This window comes from Lepidochelys kempii, chromosome 6, assembly GCF_965140285.1.
Source record: "Lepidochelys kempii isolate rLepKem1 chromosome 6, rLepKem1.hap1, whole genome shotgun sequence".
NCBI lineage: Eukaryota > Metazoa > Chordata > Testudines > Cheloniidae > Lepidochelys > Lepidochelys kempii.
Window position 1 is genome coordinate 87,628,322 of NC_136385.1, and position 13,456 is coordinate 87,641,777.

General features: G+C 39.0%; 1 protein-coding gene and 1 long non-coding RNA gene across 17 annotated transcripts in view; both read right to left on the bottom strand.

Moving 5' to 3' along the window:
* RALGAPA1 (Ral GTPase activating protein catalytic subunit alpha 1) overlaps window positions 1-13,456 on the bottom strand; it is a 231,499-nt gene that overhangs the window by 28,206 nt on the left and 189,837 nt on the right. The gene's annotated exons all lie outside the window — the stretch shown is intronic.
* LOC140913166 (uncharacterized) overlaps window positions 1-13,456 on the bottom strand; it is a 32,551-nt gene that overhangs the window by 16,718 nt on the left and 2,377 nt on the right. The window contains exons 2-3 of one of the 2 annotated variants that reach the window (XR_012159488.2): window positions 10,298-10,481; window positions 8,176-9,712 (exon numbers count right to left, since the gene is read on the bottom strand). This is a non-coding gene — a long non-coding RNA (uncharacterized LOC140913166). Of the gene's footprint in view, window positions 1-8,175; window positions 9,713-10,297; window positions 10,482-13,456 lie in introns of those variants that run through there. The other variant, XR_012159489.2, reaches the window with a different exon arrangement.

The window sequence follows — 13,456 nt, forward strand, 5'->3', positions numbered from 1 at the left end:
GAATGTTTAAAACTGTAATGCACCCATTCTAATGTATGGAACAGAGACTTGGCCAGCCACTAGAAAAGAAACTAGTACACACACTGAGACAAAAATGAAGATGTTGAGATGGTCAAATAGTTGGACACTATGTGAGAACAAATGAAATGAGGCTGTAAAGGGTTTAATACAGGTAGCTCCAATTGAAGACAAGTTGCGGGAGGCTAGGCTATGTTGGTATGGGCATATTTAGTGGAGACCTGAGAGCTAGATTGATAGGACGGCTATTGCAATGATCATGGATGGAAGATGACCAAGCAAGAGACCAAAGTCTCGGTACGCGGATAGGATATCACCAGACCTCAGACCGATCAATCTGCATGACAGCCTGGCATACGATCATGAATTTTGGAAGAAGGCTATGAAACTCACCACTCCCAAATAGGGAATTGTCAAGAAAGAAGAGGACACCTAATTGTTACTTTTTGTTCCAAAAAAGGAGTTCAATTTATTTTCAATTACTTTAAAAAGCCTTTATGAGACCTATAATATAACAAAATGCACATCTGCCATTGCGGGGGGTGGGGGTTCACTTATTTCCATTTAGCTATAGGAGGCCATGAGGTCACAACAAGGATAGTAAGCTAACAATGTAAAAGGTTGAAAATACTGCAAAACAAGCACAGTGTAAATAAAGTTATATCCATTGGACCAGGGGTGGCCAACCTGTGGCTCCGGAGCTGCATGTGGCTCTTTATAGGTTAATATGCAGCTTGTTGCATAGGCACTGACTCCAGGGCTGGAGCTATAGATGCTAACTTTCCAATGTGCTGGGGAGTACTCAGTGCTCAACCCGCTGCTCGGTCCCAGTCCCTGTTCCCACTCCACCTCTTCCCCCAAGCCTGCCATGCCCTCGCTCTTCCCCCCCTCCCCACCAGAGCCTCCTGCACACCGCGTAACAACTGATCGCAGTGGGTGAGAGGTGTGGGGAGGGAGTGAGGCACTGATTGGTGGGGCTGCCGACGGGCAGGAGGCGCTGCAGGTTGGAGTTGGGGGAGCTGATGGCGGGCTGCTGACACATTAGTGTGGCTCTTTGGCAATGTACATTGGTAAATTCCGGCTCAGGTTGGCCACCCCTGCATTGGGCTTTTCCAAGGAAATGATATTATAATTATCTGATTTATTGACAAATAATATATTGATAGACATTTTCTTAACATATACATTCATTTTACATGAACTTAGGCTTAATAGGAGGAGTGTTCACTTATACAAAGTAAGTACTTGCCACAAGTGCTATATTTTTGTCAGAAACTGTAAATGGAGCATGCATCAGCAGCAGTACAGTATATTTAATATACTGTTGTACAATCCTTCTAGAAACACTCTAGATATAGTACAGGTTGGGGCACAGTGTTTATTTTTTATGTTGTTCCATCAGATTTTATCACTAAATTCTTCAGTGGTTTATGATATCTTCCATGAAGGAAAAGCAGTGACTTGTCAGAGCAGACAAAGCTGAGCTTTAATCCATCCCTATAACCATATTGCCAAGTCTATATTGTTTACAATGCGTCTCAATTAAGAGACAAGCAGGACACCTGGTACTTCTTTATCTAAGTCTCACGGGCTGCCAGATGACTCAAAATCCATAACAGGTGCTAAGGCAGTGTGAGTGTAGGCACATTAATACAAGCTGGGTAGGATAAAATTTGGACCATACTTAACCACTTACAACACTCAATTACTAAATGAAAAATGTCAGAAAAACTGCAGCAAGCTACAACTCATTCTCTTCTAAAGTTCATATGAAAACATTTTAACAGATTAACTGTATCTGTGGAGAATTCTAAATTGAGGATTTAGGGTCACTCCTGTGGACTTACATTTGTAATTAATATTTTCAGAGTATTAACAAAACATCAAAGTTGTATAAAATTTTATATAAATATTAAAATAAGAATATATTCAATATACTTAACTGTTGATTTGGTCAGTTCCTTAGGTAACAAAAATTGCAAACATTTTAAGCACCAGTTCTGTCAATTTTGCAGTAAAAAAATAGCCATTGATTCAGCAACAATGTAAAACAATACTTCTACCCTTTAGAATTCTGAAGTAATTTTATTAAGCTCACAGAAAAAATGCAAACATCAACCAATTCTCTTCTTAAATATTTTTAAAACAAACATGGGTTTCAAGTGAGAAAAGCTAAGGGATAAGAGAGATTACTTGCATGGAAAAAAAAATGTAGAGTTCTTTTCAGCACAAAGATGTTTTAGTTCAGCTAACAAATAAAGCAAGCATCTGGAGTTAGTATTAAACTTAGACACTGACAGACCTAAAAAAAATAAATTTCAGAAATTTTACAGTGGGCAATTACTTAAGAGCTATCTGTATCTAAATGTGCAGTAATCAAATTAAGTTTCTACTTAATATTGTAATTATCAAGAACACAAAATAGTGATTTTATTACGAGAGTACGCAGTAACAAAGTACAGTAAACTGTCATTTAAGACAGTGTCATAGTATCTATGATAAGCAGCATACTGGCTTAAACTAATGCACTATATGCCTCTAGGGAATGACAGGCTCAGAGACTGGATTTTAACATTAAAATCTATCCATTAATCTTGACTTAAATATAATCTACTCTACAGTAAGAGGAAGAATGGGCATTCAATGAATTATCTTTTTGAAATACAGCAGGGGCATATTTACTAAATCATGTTAGTAGAAACTCTAAATTTTACTATAGTTTGCTGGTTCTATGTTTCTCATTCTATAAATCTTGCAGAGCTGAGGATTCCCATTTTTGGTATACTCGCCATTGGATCTCCATACCACAAAGACCAATTTCTCATGTCTATAATGGACTACCGATTAAATTCATGAGTAGAGAGGTTGAGACACTAATGGTTGTGTTTATAGACACTTCAAAGTTCGTATTTTAGTAACAGACTATAGGAGGTGAAAACAAAACAGTGAGATAGACTTGGATAAAAATGGTCCAGTCCTGAAGTCCTTATTCAGGCAAATTTCCTATTTTGACTTGAGTAGAATCTGTCTTATTAAAGACTTCAATATAGGGATCAGTGTGACTATAGGACAGTATGTGTTAATTATTAGAACTAGCACCACATAAGCTCCTCTTTGGGACTTATGCTGGCAAAAGCAGGCACAGTGTCTGCACACAGGCAGCCTCTTGCATGTCTTTGTGGGATGTCTATGTGAGACCCACAGAAGCAGCTCTGGAGGACAGGGATGGGGCAGGCCAGCAGACTGATGCTTAAACTGGTGGCTGAACTTTGTGACTTTGTCCTCACCCATAACTATTTCACATTTGGGAACAATGTATACCTTCAAATCAGCGGCACTGCTATGGGTACCCACATGGCCCCACAGTAAGCCAACATTTTTATGGCTGACTTAGAACAACGCTTCATCAGCTCTCGTCCCCTAATGCCCTTACTCTACTTGCACTACATTGATGACATCTTCATCATCTGGACCTATGGAAAAGAAGCCCCTGAGGAATTCCACCATGATTTCAACAATTTCTATCCCACCATCAACCTCAGCCTGGACCAGTCTACACAAGAGATCCACTTTCTGGACACTATTGTGCTAATAAGCGATGGTCACATAAACACCACCCTATACTGGAAACCTACTGACTGCTATGCTTACCTACATACCTCCAGCTTTCATACAGACCACACCACATGATCCATTGTCTACAGCCAAGCTCTACGATACAACCGCATTTGCTCCAACTCCTCAGACAGAGACAAATACCTACAAGATCTCTATCAAGCGTTCTTACAACTACAATACCCACCTGCTGAAGTGAAGAAACAGATTGACAGAGCCAGAAGAGTACCCAAAAGTCACCTACTACAGGACAGGCCCAACCAAGAAAATAACAGAACGCCACTAGCTGTCACCTTCAGCCCCCAACTAAAACCTCTCCAATGCATCATCAAGGATCTACAACCTATCCTGAAGGACGACCCATCACTCTCACAGATCTTGGGAGACAGGCCTGTCCTTGCTTACAGACAGCCCCCCAACCTGAAGCAAATACTCACCAGCAACCACACAACAGAACCACTAACCCAGGAACCTATCCTTGCAACACAGCCCATTGCCAACTGTGTCCACATATCTATTCAGGGGACACCATCATAGGGCCTAATCACATCAGTCACACTATCAGAGGCTCGTTCACCTGCACATCTACCAATGTGATATATGCCATCATGTGCCAGCAATGCCCCTCTGCCATGTACATTGGTCAAACTGGAAAGTCTCTACGTAAAAGAATAAATGGACACAAATTAGACGTCAAGAAGTAGAACGTTCAAAAACCAGTTGGAGAACACTTCAATCTCTTTGGTCACTTGATTACAGACCTAAAAGTGGCAATTCTTCAACAAAGAAACCTTCAAAAACAGACTCCAATGAGAGACTGCTGAATTAGAATTAATTTGCAAACTGGATACAATTAACTTAGGCTTGAATAAAGACTGGGAGTGGATGGGTCATTACACAAAGTAAAACTATTTCCCCATGTTTATTCCTCCCCCACTCCTGTTCCTCAGACATTCTTGTCAACTGCTGGAAATGGCCCACCTTGATTATCACTACAAAAGGTTTTTCTCCGCCCCCCCCCGCCCCACTCTCCTGCTGGTAACAGCTCACCTTACCTGATCACTCTTGTTACAGTGTGTATGGTAACACCCACTGTTTCATGTTCTCTGTGTATATAAAATCTCCCTACTGTATTTTCCACTGCATGCATCCGATGAAGTGAGCTGTAGCTCACGAAAGCTTATGCTCAAATAAATTTGTTAGTCTCTAAGGTGCCACAAGTACTCCTTTTCTTTTTAAAAGGATCCAGTTGCTCTAATCACTACACTGCACAGGCAGTGCAGAGGGATTGCAATTGCTTCTCTACTCCAGAGGCTGGTGTAGATAGAATGTGGGGGTGCGCTGCCGCCCGATACCCTGATTCTAGATACGGAGAGGTGAATTTCATCTCCCCAAACTCCTTGCACTTTATCTGTGTAAAGCTTATGTATGTGAAATGATCTTCACTCTACCCTGTTTTTCTTTTCAAAAAATCCTTAAAGATTTTGCTTGGTAACAGTAGGATTGGATCACTGATGTAAATCTTGTACTCTTTGCAGAGACTACATTTTTAGCTAAGGTTAACTGTCTGGAAGCAAACTGACTGTTTACCCTGTGGCTCTAACATGAATGTAGAGTTCAAATGTTTTCATATCATCAGAAGTATAAGCTTATATTGTACATATATACAGACAGACAGGGACAAGAAGAAAAGTATTAAAAAGTTTCCTGTGAAGACACCACTAAAAAGGATAGGACTTTATAGAACTAAATTAGAAATACTGAAAATATGCCAAAGTGCCCAGTAGAAATAATATTACATTTATACACACATAAATGAATTAACTGTTTTCAATACAACACCAGTACAGAATAAGTAAACTTCTAACAAGAGAAATTTTGTTACTAAGTCCAATCGACTATATTTTCTTCATGCTTTTGCTTCTCCCATCACAGGAGAAGAAAATATTTTTCCTTTCACAGGCAAACTCTTGTGCAGATATTAGATTATCAAGTATTAAGCATGAAATTATGTAAAGGCAGCTGTGTAATTATGCCATTTCTATTTGATTTTTGTAACAAAGTTCTTTTATGCAAAAAACCTTGAAATAAGTATCAGATCTCAACTATTTTCCCCTTCCTTATTTTGAGCAGCAATTAGCAAAGCAAGCCTTTTACCCCTCCTTCCCTGTGCTGTCAAGCTGTTCAGAGCAGTTTGCAACCCTACAATAGTACTATTGTGAACAGTGTCTGGGCTTCCTTCCCACAGAGAGTTAAATGGGCAGTTCCTGCTGCCCATGATTGGTGTCCAGTGAAACAATACTCAACAGCCGGGTTTTATCTGCTCCACGCCAAAGAAGTGAAGCCAGGGAACCAAAGCCTTCATATCATGCTGAACCATATGCCAACCCTGCTGGCCCCAAAGGTTTATCACTAAGAATCAGGATCCATCATGTCCCCTGTGAAATTTCACTTCACATAGCTTCTGTGAAATGCATGGCTTTGCTGAAAATTGAACCTTTTTCACAATTGGCAAGAACAGATGGATGGTAACTGTGGCTTGTCAAATGGAAATTAAAAGATTTTTAATAGCCTGCATTCTTATATGTTTGAGAGGAGAAACATTCAGAAGGAAAGAGATAAATTTGTGACCCATATTTGTCAGATGGAATTAATCAGCAATTAAAATATTTTTAAAGTATTCCTAAAAAGAGTCTAAAAATGTATTGGGTATTAATTTTATTAGCAGGGCCAAGATTAGGATTCATGATCTCCTGAGTCTTATATGGTAATTCCCAATTATTGCAAAACTGATTTTTAATACTTGTTTTATAATGACTTCTTGAGTTTTTCTGTAAAATACGTGGCATAATACACAATGGTGTGTATATGGTTTTACTGGTACCACTTCAGGATGGCCTGATCACTTAATCAGCACTGTTACATCAACAAATCTATCTCTAAATAGTTACATGCACGCGCGCACACACACACAGGTTTAGATATATAGTTTTTTTTTCCTTAACAGTTGCAAAACACAGAAGACAAGTGGGCATGTAGATACTACCTTTTTTCCAGATTTCTTAGTAATATATATTTTTAAATCTCTCAGCTGGTGCAGGATAGTATGATCTAACTGTTTTGATGACCATATGTAAACACACGCAGAAATAGATTTGACAATATTCTCAACCAACTCTTTTGAACAGGGCCGGCTCTAGGTTTTTTGCCACCCCAAGCAAAAAAATTTTTGGCTGCCCTCCTTCCCCCCGCCCCCTTTTTTTTTTTTGGCTTTTACACGTTTGCACTTTGCTATTTTTTTTGACTGTTTAAAATAAAAAAAAAATGAAAAAAGAATTTGTAGTTAGTGAAATAAAACAAATTTCCTACTAGTGTACTCATTTAATTTTTAAAAAAATCACAATTACAAACAATTTGGGTTTAACTATACACTGTAATGAAAAAAGTTCGTGTCTTCCAGTGCGCCCCGTTTCTCATAAATTAAAAGAATTTATATGAACTGAATTTTTCTGGTTTTTATACTTGCATAGACCTTTAATAATTCAGTGAAATCTAAATTTTTTGCAACGGTACTTTCAACTGAAATTAATGAGAGTCCTAACAAATGATTTTGAGACATGGTGGACCTCAAATAATTTTTTGGTAATTTCAGTTTTGAGAAACTGCGCTCACCAGAAGCCACTGATACTGGTAATGTTAAAAGAATGCGGAATGCTATAGCAGGGTTTGGAGTGAAAAAATAATTTCTTGCTATAAATTCTAATACTTTTAGAGGAGAAGTTTTAGGACTTATTAGCTCAGATAAAGCTATTAATTCATCATACAATTCTACTGCATCAATGTCAGCAGCGTTATCAGTACTGAGCGCTAAATGTAGGTCTTGGCAGTGCTTCATGAGGTCTTCTTTGGAAAACTGATTTTTAATGTTTCTAATACTGTATATAAATTCAAAAGTTTCACAATGACCATGCAACTGATAAAATCTTTCTTCAGTGGAAATTATAGCTACATCCAAAATACAATAGAAACATTTAACTTTAAACCTTTCTTTTGGATTGAGAATAGGATCATCATGAGCCTCATAACAAAACTGTCTTGTTTTTTTTGAGAACAAATGAATTGTTGAGGTGTAAACGTTGGTTCCAAATCAAGATAATTTGCTATTGTTGTTGCTTCTTTGACCGTTTCGTCAAATCCTTCATCTGAATGGTATTTTTTAAAATATTCCAGCGTTTTATTCAAAATCGTCTTTGCCTCGGATACGTCTATGGTTATATCCTGCATAACTTTGCTGGTCAAATTAATTTGATTTAGAATATTATGCCAAATAACTGTGCAACATGAAAATTGAAACTGCATCATTTTCTGAGCCAATGTTTCAGCTTCATGTCGAAATAAAGGATCATACGACAAGTCCTGGCTTATTTCGAATAGTGCATCGTAAATCTCTCCTGATGAACATCGGAATGGTCTAATAGCGTCTATCCTACTTTCCCATCTCGTTTGACTTAGAGGTTTGTGTGTGAGTTTTTGTTCAAGATGCTTCTTCAAGACTGCCCAACAGTGTGTGGAAGCACTAAAAAAGTTGTAAATTGCTTGCACTGTGGTAAAATACGAAACGGCATCTTTAGATGATTTGGCAGCATCACTGACAACCAGATTGAGCGAATGCGCATGGCAAGGAACGAAAAAAGCTCGATTTAAATTCAATATTCTTTGCTGTACACCTGCATGTCGTCCTCGCATGTTTGAGCCGTTATCGTACCGTTGGCCACATATTTTCTAAAGGTATTCCATAGTGTTCCAGTCTCTGTAGAATTACATCTGAGAGGGCTTCCCCAGTAGTTTCGTTCACTGGTGTAAATTCTAGAAAGCGTTCACAAATTTTCACTTCTGCATTTTCATCAATTTTCACAAATCGTAAAACTATTGACATTTGCTTGGTTTTGCTCAGATCTTGAGTACAATCAACTATAATTGAGTAATATTTGGCATGTTTCAAATCCAATAAAATTTCATTATGCACTCCATTAGAAATTAATTGTATTCTCATTTTGTGTATTTTTACCCAAATAATGGGTGTGAATCTGTCCATCTTTCACTCTTCATACATGCTCAGCCAAAACACTATCAAAATTTTGCCAATAACTCAACCAATTTCAAGAAATTTCCATTGTTATTCTCATATAAAATATCCGAGGATCCACAGAATGCAAGATACTGTTTGGCTAGGAAATTAATGATTGCCAGTAAACGTTCCAACATAGCTTGACTACGTAGAATTTCTGAATTTAGCAGACATTGCTGTACCGCAATCGATTGTTGTACCAGAACGTAATCTGTTTGACAGCTCAATCCAATTTGTCAACGAGTGTAAATGATTTTTTGATGTTTCATGTTCTTTCAAAAGCTGATGCAAATTTCACCAGTCATTAAAACTTGCAGTTGCTAGAAGAATGTCCAAGTTACAGAACAGTTTGCAGAAAAAAAACCCAAAAACTACATCTTTAGTCTGTGAATACACTAACCACAATCTATTAATTTGTTCCCCATTTTTCATTTTTTTCTTCATACTGGATGACATAAATCGACGATTCGACTCATTAAATGGATACTCAAATGTAGGATCTAGTTTTGAAGGACCATTTTTCACAGTAATCATTTGCATTGCATCAGTAATTATTGTTGGCCATGTACTTGGATCCGATCCTATGTCAGTCTCTCCACCTTCCAATAATTGTACTTCAGTTTTACATTTGGATAACAGTTCTTTGTTTCTGGACTCTTCAGCTGAAGTAGTAAACCTTTGGATGGATTGTGATTATTCGTCTTTCTCAGTTAGTGAAGATAATCTTTGGTCGGACTGTTGTTCATCTTTATCAGTTGATAAAGATAATCTTTGGTTCGATTGGTCTTCATCAGTTGATGAATAATCACTTTTAATGCATTGCTTGGCGCTTTCTCCTTGATTGTCGACTTTTTAAAAACACTTATATGAAGTACGAGATAGTTTTTCTAATTCTTTTTGCTATTTCTCTCTTTGTTGCCGGTAGGCAGCACCGGAAAGTCGTTTTCGTTTCTGTCCGGGAAATTTAGCCCTATAACCACTGGCACTGATGCGACACAGAGTTGGCACAAATGGCGCCGATATGGTGGTACAGTACACACAAGTAATCATGATTCCTGATTTAATCAATCAATAACCCTTAACATTAACACAATTACGCATGTTCAAATTGAGTGACCATGTCACAGCGTGACACGATATTTTTCACGTCTCCTATCGCACTACTGTACTTGGCCGTAGGTAAGGCACTAGTCATTGGGGCAAGAGTGCTCCCTACGAGCTGGGACACACCCTGGACCCAGCCCTGCCTGGCATTTTCCCAGAGCTGAGGCCGCCCAGCTGGAACTTTGAGCCTGAGGGGCATGCGATAGAGAGAGCTCCGGGGCTGGGCTTCGGCCAAAGAAGAGGCGCTGGGCTGGCTGGCTAGATGCTGTCCCTCTCTGCCCGGTCACTTGCCCCCTGCAGGGGGGAGGCAGGAGGAGACCAGGCACCGGCGCGCTGTGCGGGGCTGGGGAGGTATGCGGCAGCCTCTGGGGCTCCAACAGGCAGAAGCTCCCCAGGTATCCTGGGGACCATCCTGCCCAGCCCAGCTCTTACCTTGCAGCAGATATGGCCTGTGGTGGACACTTTCTGGACGAGTTTCTGGGGGCCCTCATGCTCCCCCCTCACTGTCCGAGGACACATCTCCCGCCACCAACACTCCCGACGCTGGCGGTTGGGGCTGCTGCTGGATCCCGGCCCCGCTCATTCTTGCCTTGGCTCTGGCCATCTTCTCGGACTCCTGCCGAGAGAGAGCACATAAGTTCGGCTCAGCCCTCCCCTTCCCAGATAGGAGGTGGCGGCGGGGACAAACTGAGGAGGAGCCCGCAGCCACTATGTTCCCGCCCAGCCACTATGGTCTGCCGCCACCTCATGCGCTCTGCGGCCGGGGCAGGGCCGTGCTACCGGCTCCCGCCTGAGGGGGTGTGGCTGCTGCCCGTGGGAGAGCGACGGGGACACACTCCCCACTGAGCTGGCTTCTCCTGCCCTGCCGCACAGCCAATCAGAGCAACAGGCTGGTTACCGCCCCCCGGGGCAGTCAGGATCCAGCCCAGGACGCTGCCTCAGGTCGGAGCTGGGGCCCCAGCATTATGCTGCCCCTGGTAATTTTCTGCCCCAAGCACCTGCTTGCTTTGCTGGTGCCTAGAGCTGCCCCTACTTCTGAAACCACTGTTATATTCTACCAGACTGCTGTCTGTTAATTTTGCTTGTAAAAAACAAAAAAAAAAGCCATGATTCATAGAATCATACAAAACAGGACACACACATCTTTTGCATACCCATAACTTTTCTAATTTTTACCATATTAATCCATATTTGAATTGTATGTGAAATCCACATCTATTATTGCTGATGAAGATGACCTGCAAAGGATTAAATCAATATTTATACTGTTTTTTGCTTCTCTATGATGTGTAAAAGGCGGCCTCTTTTTTTTTTTTCCCATTTTTTAATTTTTACATTCTGATTGGGTTTGTTTTAAACCTTAGAAATATCAGGAATATCAAGTCTAGTTTTCCTCAGTTTTGTTGGAGAACTTCTGGGAGGCATCAGGGATGTTTGTACAAGCTATAACATTTAAAAAGGACAAGAATGTTAAAACTTTAAACAGAAGGCTTTTGTTACCCCAAAACGTTAAATTAATAAGGTTAAACAGGTATCAACAAAAACTGTAATTTCCTGCTAGCTACGATGAGATCATACTTCATAAGATTGAATTAGTCATCTTGTCTTACAGCAAGAGAAAATCCCATATTTGTTTTTATAAAACCATTTCAAGTATATTTTACAATGGTGTAATTAAATATTGATTACGCCACCGAGTTCAAGAACAGTATATTTAAATTTCAGGCTTTAAAACAGGAGTGAGAGACTAACAGGTATAAATGAGACCTCTCCAAGGCAAGCACTAACTCCTCACTATTAAGCCTATATATGCAGTTATAATTCCAGAACTTGTATGGGGGTCCCAGAGAACAATAGGATTCAGAACTACCTTACTGCTTTTCAGGGCACTCCACAGAAATTCTGTTTAAACAGAAATTCTCCTGACATAAAACAGTAAATACATTGAAGGAATTCTGTGTGTTGAATAATATATATCAGATATAGGCAGGTAGATATGGGAATGAACTGAAATATTCATTTTTCTAACGTAGGGGGGCAAAGTCAATCCATACAAAAATTGAGACAAGAACAATCTACAGTACAACACTCTAGCAACGATATGAAAAAGTATGTGGCTCTGAAATATTTTTTTCTGTAATAGAAAGTGACCAGTGATGCCAGTAGCCCACCTTGAAAGAGTTTCATAATACAGCTTTATGAGCGGCAAATTATGCTAGCACAGACAGGTCACTTTTGCCTCATTTATATTTGGCTCTTTCATCTCTTTCCAACATGTCTCCTGAAACTGGATAACAGAAGAATTGATAACAAAGCTGTGTTACTAATTCAGCAACAATTATTGACAACCTGTGTTTTTGATGCTAAAATTGTTATACTAAACTAATACTGATCTAGCTAATGAAAAGAAACAAAAGCTTGTGAAAAAAAGTCAGCATTTTTGAGTTTGGGGAGGGGCAGAATTTTTAGCTTTTGATAATTTCACTTACTGTTACCATTCTAATATCCTTTGTTCTGAAGAAAGAAATACGCAATGAAGAAAGTGAAGTAAAGTACTTATGTGTCCTTACAAAAATACACATATGCTTGATACATACATCCCCAACACAGCTATTGCAGTTATTTGAAGTGTTTATGTGACAAACACCAAGATAAGAGTTTAAAAAACAATCACAAATGCTGGTTCAATCAGTGGTCTCTAGTGGTTAAAATCAAGGCATTTAAAGTGATGCTCTGGAATTATTCATTGCAAAAAAATTCTATTCTTTCAACAGGTTACTAATAGATGATGTTTGAGAACAAGCTTGTACTACCCTTAAGGTCCAGTTGTTACTCAGAACACTGCCTAATCTTGCTCCCCAGTGTTGCATTTTAACGCTAATTGCATTGATCAAGCCAATAAATTGGACTCAAGGGACAAAAAACACTATCAAGTACCTACCCTGACAAAACTAGAGGTTGCAAGAAAATGCACTTCAAATACAAGTAAGGCAAGACATGATAAGCGAGGGAGAGGCTATCAAAGCTTGAAAGACAGTCATCAATACTGACAGATTACTGTAATTCTGGCTGTCAGGATGATCGATTTAAGCAGCATATGCCAATCAATACTCTCCTCATTTACTGAGCAACATTAGATATATAGTTAGGTAAGATGTCCCTCAGATAAGACTCAAACTACATTTAATGAACATAAATAGCACAATTTATGCTTTGGAATTTGTCTTTTTTTAAAAAAATGGGAATAAAACATCTTACATAGCAGTACAATTATCCATACAAAATTTAGTTTACATAGTTTTATCGTTTTGAATTTTCACTATTTATAGGACTACATTATCATCCATAATATATTTTAGAAATAGCTGAGTTTATAACATAAGATCCTAAAATGATTTGTTTGATTTTAGAATTTTTAAATATATGATTTCTTATGAATTAAAAGACATTTTCTTGGGTTTTCAAGAGGTTTGCTGTTCTGAGTACTTGAGCTGACTTTGGTTTACAGAAATCAAAATCCTTCCGATATATTTCCTTCAGTATTCTTTTTATAACTACTCATTATTGTTTAAATGTCCTTCTGAAATCAGT